The sequence below is a fragment of the Amblyomma mixtum genome, chromosome 2 (assembly GCF_055824585.1).
Source record: "Amblyomma mixtum isolate Tamu chromosome 2, ASM5582458v1, whole genome shotgun sequence".
Classification (NCBI taxonomy): Eukaryota; Metazoa; Arthropoda; class Arachnida; order Ixodida; family Ixodidae; genus Amblyomma; species Amblyomma mixtum.
Window position 1 is genome coordinate 300,528,999 of NC_143013.1, and position 7,767 is coordinate 300,536,765.

The following is a 7,767-nucleotide window of genomic DNA, read 5'->3' on the forward strand; positions in this document are numbered from 1 at the left end:
AATATTTTTTGGCTTCTTTTTTTCGTCCAATGTCTTTATCCAATTCAGCTTATATCGTCTGCTTTCGTGGCTCTCCTAAAGCGTCGGAGGACGACGTCGCGAAGTCCCGAGCTGTGTTTTTCTTGTTTAATTTCGTTGTGGAAGACAGATGGCGCTACTGCCGCCCTTCAGCAAAAACTCGGTGTTTTGGGTTTCGGTTAGCCGATCTCGACGCAGACGATTACGCTTTTGCTTCAAGCACGGCTCAACTAAGTAAGTACCGTTGTAAAACTTGCTACGATACAAAAGTTACCATAATACGCAAGCTCTGTGTGCAGTTTCACCGCAAACGAGCCAGCGGTTAAAGGGGTGGAGACACCAAATTTGTGGTTCGCGCGTTCTTAGTTTCAAACGTTTCTTATGGCTCCAGGAAGCATTATACACACTCAAAGATTCATATATTCACAGCGAATAATTTATTATAGCATTTTTAGGTGAACGATTTTCGGTTTCGGTTTCGGAACGCCGAGTTGTACAGTGACGTCACAGAAGGGGAAGATCAACTGCTTCGCTTGGTCACGTGGGCCCACAAAAGTTGTGACGCACCTACTGCTGCATCGTCTGCTTTCCCACACACGTGCTGACCAGCGCATGGAAACAAACAACTGCACGTCTAGTCCCAGCAGCTCGGATACTGACAGATCTGATTCCAATGAGTGAGGACATCGACTTTCTTTTTTGTTCGCACGCTAATATCGCCTTCGCGGGTTCGCGTGAGGATGCGAAACACTTTGAAAAATGCCAGTAAGCATCGCTGCGCCGCTCTACGCAAGCTGCGCCCACAACCGGTGTCACACTTCGCTGCCGTGCAGCAGTACCTGAGCGCTGCTTGGGATGGTGTACAAATATCACAAGAAAAGACAAGATCGCCTTGTTATCAGAACTGGCAGCTATACTCGAACAGCGACAAAGCATGTCTGCTTATGTTGGGAGCTTTCGGCAACGGCACCACTCGCGGGCGCTCCGGTCGACGAGCTCTGCTGCTGCCTGGCTGCCGTGGTCGTCGCTAGGCCTATAGCCTGTTTAGCAAGCGGCTGGCGCTTCGGAAGTCGCCTGCGCTATAATAAAAGGCGCACTTTTCACAAATAGCTGTAGTGTTAACAGAATCATCTCACAATAAAATAATAGTATGGTCAATCTCCTCGACGCCTTCGGCAGCGGAGCTAGCGGGCGCCAGGCGAGCCGGACCCCAACGTCGCGCCAGCGGCAGCTGCTAGGCGCGGTTGTGAGAAATTTGCTCATATCACAGTTGCTACCTCTACTACCAGCTCAGTATTGGTCAGCGATCCTCAAAAATGACACTTTTTTCACATTTCTTGTCCCATGGTTTATTATTTACGTCAAGAACACTCTTTAGCTCGCTTTTATGACGTCGGCAGACGGTATCCAGGCTGACCTACCGGCCGGCAGACTCGGCGTACTTCACGTCCGCACAAGAAAATACAAAACAGCCATGCTACCAGAAAGGATGCTTTCTAGATTCGAGATACGACAGCACGACTGTGCTAAAAGTGGATCTTTTGGCAGCGACACTGCCTGCGGCAACGCCGGCCGACGACCTGCGCGCTGGTCCCAGACTGCCCTAGTCGTCGCTAGGCCTAGCTGCTTTCGCATATCGACTCCGCAGCTGAGGGAGCTGAGGGACTGGCCAGCGCTCAGAAACGTGCTCCGCTCGGCACCCCTTTACTGTGAACTCTTCCCATAATAAAATATATGTTCGATTTCCACGACGTCTTCAGCAACAGAGCTAGCAGACGGCAGGCGAACCGCACCATGCAGGTAGCAGCAGCATCAAACCGGCTGATGAAATTTGCTTGCAACGCAGTCATCACTTCTACCAGGAGCTCGGTATTTGCCAACGATCGTCAGAAACGATGCATTTTTGTTATTCATATATCCCAGGGTTTGCTATGAACGTGAACAAACAATACTATCGTGTTCTTCAGATGCCGGCGTTCGGCACGAAGACTGGCGCAGACCGCCCGGCTCCAAGGAGTGCGCCCTATGTCATCATGACGCTGCCGCTCTCCGCGCTCGCATTGGCTGCCGCTTCCCGTCGTTGTTGCCGCGAGCGGCCCGCTGTTGATATCTAGCAGGCCGGACGCAGGCAACGAGCTGCAATCGGACGTTGCGACGCTGTTCGCAACGGCGCGCCGCAAACCGAGCGAGTGGCGGTTAGCAGCAAACGCGGCTCGCTGGTGCGTCGACTGCGCTCACGCGGCTGTGCCCCCCTCATCGTACGTCACTGTATTTTGGTATGACGTCACTAAAACTTTATTTTTTTACACCCCTTGTGACGTCATGGTTGATGGCGCTAGCGATGGGTCTAGATCGTGAGAGTGAATATTTAGGTAATCTTTGGAACCGAATTAAAATAGTTTTTAAACGTTTGTTGCGTCCAACACCTGGCTGTGAGTGCCCTTGCATACATAGGAATCCCATAGCAGGCTTTTTATAGCTTAAAAATTTGGTGTCTCCACCCCTTTAAGGTAAGAAAAATTTTGAAAGTCTTTACGATAAAAACGCACCATACGGTACACTGAACTAAAAGTGGGAATGTGCTTGCGTTTTGCGTACGTGTAACTATAAATATTCATGTGATTTACAGAAAAAGCGAGCGGTACGCCTTCTACAGTTTACTAGAACAAAACGTGCGTTTCTCTGACATTGGGGCATACAAATGGTACGTAGTATATTCACTTATGCTTCTACAAAAAAAGACTACCACTTTCTTGAACAAAATGAACGTTTGGGGTCGCCACCATGCTTTTTTACGCGACTTTTAACGCCAAAATAAAATATATATTCCTGCCTAAACCGGGCGCAGACCCCTCGTTATTGATGTTATAGGGTGCGAACTACCAGAATATGCCATTATTTATACACTCATCTCGGTGAGTAGACTGACCCTTTAAGTTCGCTTAGTCATAATGGTTTGTACCGCACGGTTAAAACGAATAGTGTAATTTCTGTGCATGGTATAATTAATAAATTTTCACGCGCCAAAGACCAAGGAGATTCAAGGGCGCATTCTATAGTGAAATGAAGGGGCTTCGGATTAATTTCTACCACCTAGCGCTGAGTAATGTGCACGGTGCAGGGTTCCGGAAATTTCGACCACCCGGGGTTCTTTAACGTGCACTGACATATCGCACAGTACACGGGCCAGTAGAATTTCGCCTCCATCGAGGATTCGACCGCCGTGGCCGGGATCGAACCCGCGCCTTTCGAGTCAGCATCCGAGCGCCGTAACCACTGAGCCACCATGGCGGCGGTTTAATCTTAATTTAAAATTAACATTAAAAAGCTCACAAGACGATTCCGATACTGGGTTCTTAATACTTTGTAATGTGAAACTCAGCGTTGCTGTGGAGGCGAATTTTCCGACAGGCTCGCACAAAAACATTTGCCAAACACATATTCAGCGTATTTCTCCCAATACTGTTATCAGTTTTTAAATATAGGCTTTTCGGTATGGAAGAGCATACTCTTTAGCCCAGCATCGTCAGCTGTGGTGTGTTAACTAGCAGGATGGTTAACTATCAGGAAATGTATGCATGCATGCATAATGTACGAGGATCATCCCAAAATTAAGGTCTCCAGTTCCTTTATAAATCGAAACAAATGTTTATTTCAAGCAATTTACAAATCACTTAAAAGGAAGCGGAGATGGGGAGAGGTGCCGCAGTAGGCGGCTCGGCGGAGCTCTTGCGTCACTCCAGGCTTAGCCAGAGCTAAACCACAGCCAATTTTTTTCTTTTGTATCCTTCGGTTCCTTGTTCAGTTCATGCGGCGCATTTCTGAATCAGCGAAAGCAATGCTCAACGCTTCACTAGTCAGTGACCAAATGTACAGCTGCAACGGAAAAAGAATGGCACAAGTGAATCATGACCGGAGCGAAAAAATCGCGACACGCGGCGCTTTTGCTGCCGAGTGCGCCGATAGCGAGAGTGCCAGGAACATTCCATTTCCTAAAGCGGGGGTGGCCGGCAGAAAGCAGCCCGCCTAGACATTCGCCCATAAGAAATGCAACTTCTTAAACGAACGCCTGTAGACGTCTTATCAGCCAAACCGTGTGCTAAGCCGGCGAAGCACATAATCTAGTTTTATTTATTTTTTTTTTTGCGCTAGCGTAGAGAGCAACGTTATCTTTATCACCCGTTTTCCTTTAAAAATGTGCTGGGGATGCACTGTCAAAAGTAACGTGTGGCAGTGCCTGCTTTCGGATGGGCTGCTTTCTGTCGGCCACCCCCACTTTGGAAAGTGGAATGTGCCAGGCACTCTCGCTATCTGCGCATACGGCTACAATAGCGCCGCGTCTCGCAATTTTTCCGCTCCGGTCATGAGTAACTTGTGCTAATCTTTTTCCGTTGCAGCTGTACAGCCATTGCCCAAAGTATAGAGCCCGAGATATTTGCTTCTGGGTCATGCTGTGTGACTCGGTATGCACCGACAGCGTTTCAAATCTTTTGAAAGCGAAAGGAACTCTCCTCCTCACCCCTCCGAATGTGAGGGCCCACTAGACGACTTGAATAAACCCCTTGGGCTCGTTGCTTTTGACAAAGCTGTACCTGTGGTCAAACTGTCAAAATGTCAGGTGGAAGCAAATATCAGTCTTGTAGAATGGTCAAGGATCCTACACCGTTTTGCTCGGGTAATCAGGCATACACTTCAGATATCTATTTAGCTGTATGTAGCCATTGCACACTGTCTCTCACTTGATATCGTTCTGCTTGTTCAAAACCAATCTAGGGGAGACGCGAACAGACCAATGGAATCTGTGGAAGGGAAAAAAAATTGCATAAATCATGATCGGTAGACCAAGCAGAAGTGATGTTAAAAAAGTTACGCAAGAATATTCATATTTCAGCATATTTTATTCACGTCCACATATGTGGACATATATATGGACATAGCGCCTCAAAGCAGTTATAGATGAAGGCGTATGCACTGCAACATTTGCTTGCATTTTCTAACTGATCGTTAGACATTAATAAATGTTTACCTGTGAGAATATACGCTTCGGAGAATTATTTTTTGGTGCACGACTTCTGAAATAGATAAAAACAGTCGTCCTGCTACGACAGGCCGACAAAAATTCGGCATTTCCGGCACTGAATGCGGTTTTTAGATGTGAACTTTTCACGTCGGCACCTTTTTGCAATTAATGTGCTCAGAAGTTGGGGCTAATGGTTCATGGGAATGCAGTGCTCCATCTGGCCCCATCGAAGGGTTCCCGAGTGACCTGAGCCATCCTGAGCACAGGTGGAGAGGAAGAGAGAGAGAAAGCAGTTGCGGCCTGTTTTAAACATGGTTTTTGTAAAGAGAAGAAATCATTTTTAAAGGTTGTTGTTTGCTCGGCTTGTGTCAGAGACCCGAAACAAACTGTCTCCAAGCTCTCCCAGTCAAAAACAAAAAACCATTGGAACCAATTGGACATTCCAATTAGAACTAAATGGACATTCCCATTGCTTCCAATTGGACTTGCCAATTGGAACCAATTGGTTCCAGTTGTGTCTTTAGCCCCCGACCAATTGGATCCAACTGGACTAGCCAATTGGACCCATTAGGCCAGGCAGTTATTTCACCCAGAAAATATTCACAAAATATGTTACGTTCATTGAGAAAGGTAGCTAAATGTTTGAATAATATGCTCTGATATTGGATAAATATTTCTACAACTTAACACATTGTAATGTGCAAAAACAAAAACTCATTTATAAGGACTGCAGGAAGACACTCTGCCTAGTGCCAATCAACATTTTTCTACGGAATTGAAATTAACATGCTTTTATGGAAATCAAACTCAACAGACACACATGCATCACACACAACAACACTGCACATTCAGGCACTAGTAGCATACATTAGCTCAATATGTACATCCAGAGAACACACTTCTGCTCCAACTTATATACAAAATTTTTTAGGCTCTCATGCTGGGGCCAGTGACGCGTGCCCACTGAACGCAGTTAATTAATTTAATTTCAGCTCCAGTGGTGGTGTAGGTGATGAGTACAATTTATTAGGCTAAGCTGCTGATAGCTCTTATTGTAAGTACCATATTGTTCTGCCTTTTTCGTAAAACATGCAAACATTCATTGGATAAATTGGGTGCAGTTGGGCGGACCAATTGGATGCAATGGGTAAGACCAATTGGGCTCACCAATTGGAAACCCAAATGGTCCAATTGGATAGTCCAATTGGACCATCCAATTGGAACACCATTCCAATTGGAACCAATTGGAAACCCAAATGGTCCAATTGGACAGTCCATTTGGACCATCCAATTGGAACACCATTCCAATTGGAACCAATTGGAAACTGAACTCGTCCAATTGGAACCCATTGGAAATCCAATTGGTTCCAATGGTTTTTTTTATTGGGGCTACCAGTGTGTTGATTGTTGTTTTGTAGCCTTGGAGCAGAGCGGTGAGCTCTGAATTGACTCGTGATGTGAAGGCGCACGGGTTCCCCTTTTTCATCCCCCTTTGTGTAGTGATGCCACTTTGTATTTTTCTCAGTCTCGGGTTTTATACAGAGTATTAATGATTATTGCTAAAAGCCACAGCGAAATTTTTAAAACTGTACAGAATAAATGTTAATACCACCACTGACAAGAAGCATAAAATATGGTTACCTCCATGCCTAACACCCTCCGCGACCCCTCTGACCACCTGGGGTTTTTTAACGTGCACTAACATCGCACAGCACACAGGCCTGCAAAGCCGAGCCTCGGCTCTATCCCCCACACCATCCCTCCCTCGACAATTATCATCAGAGACTTTGGAGGCGGCTCCAAACACGCACTTTACCCTCCCCTACTATATACGCTCGCGCTATCGCCAAGTCTACACACAATTCCCTCCTGTACCCTCTGCCACCACCTCAAAGAAACTCTCGACCATATCCTTGTGTGGCGGATGCTCCCCCGCGGGCACGTGCCCGCGGGGCTTGGCGCACTTACCACTTGGGAGGCTTGGGAGACCTCACTGCGCTCCGAGGACCCGGCCAAGCAAGCCATCGCCGCAGGCTGGCCTGTCAGTGTCATGAGCCTTCGGGACATGAACGTTTGAGTGCAGTGGGGCCGTGCGGGGGCCTAATGACTTGAGTGTCCCAAACTCCCCTGTTCCAAATAAAGTTTTCACCACCACCACCATAGGTCACCGCGCTACTTTGAAAGTGGTTTCTCTGTCGGCTATTTTCATGAACAACGCTTCAGCGCTGGAGTCGTCCAACGTTCTCAGAAGCATAGTTTTCAGCACCTGTAAGCAGTAAGCCCATTTCGTACCACACTTGCCCCCCTCCCCGTTCCCAAAACGGCACACAATGGGCAGAAAACACCCAAGCGTAACCCTGAACGCCCACCGCAGCACTTTATCTTCGTCTATGACTATGAAAATTGGTGCGCCGTTTCTACATTAACCTATTGACACATTCCGAATAGTAAATTGCATTGTTCACGACCATTTGAAAAGATAGCTAGCAAAAATGAAAGCTATTTACTCTCCCCGCCAAACAACGTCGTCATGCCCACATTTCCTTGTTTTTATTTTTACAAACGCATTTCGTTGTAGCTGCAAGAGATGGCGCCACAAACTTAACAAGGATAGGATAGGATGGATGGATGGATGGATGGATGGGTGGATGGGTGGATGGGTGGATGGCTGGATGGATGGATGGATGGATGGGTGGATGGATGGATGGATGGATGGATGGGTGGATGGA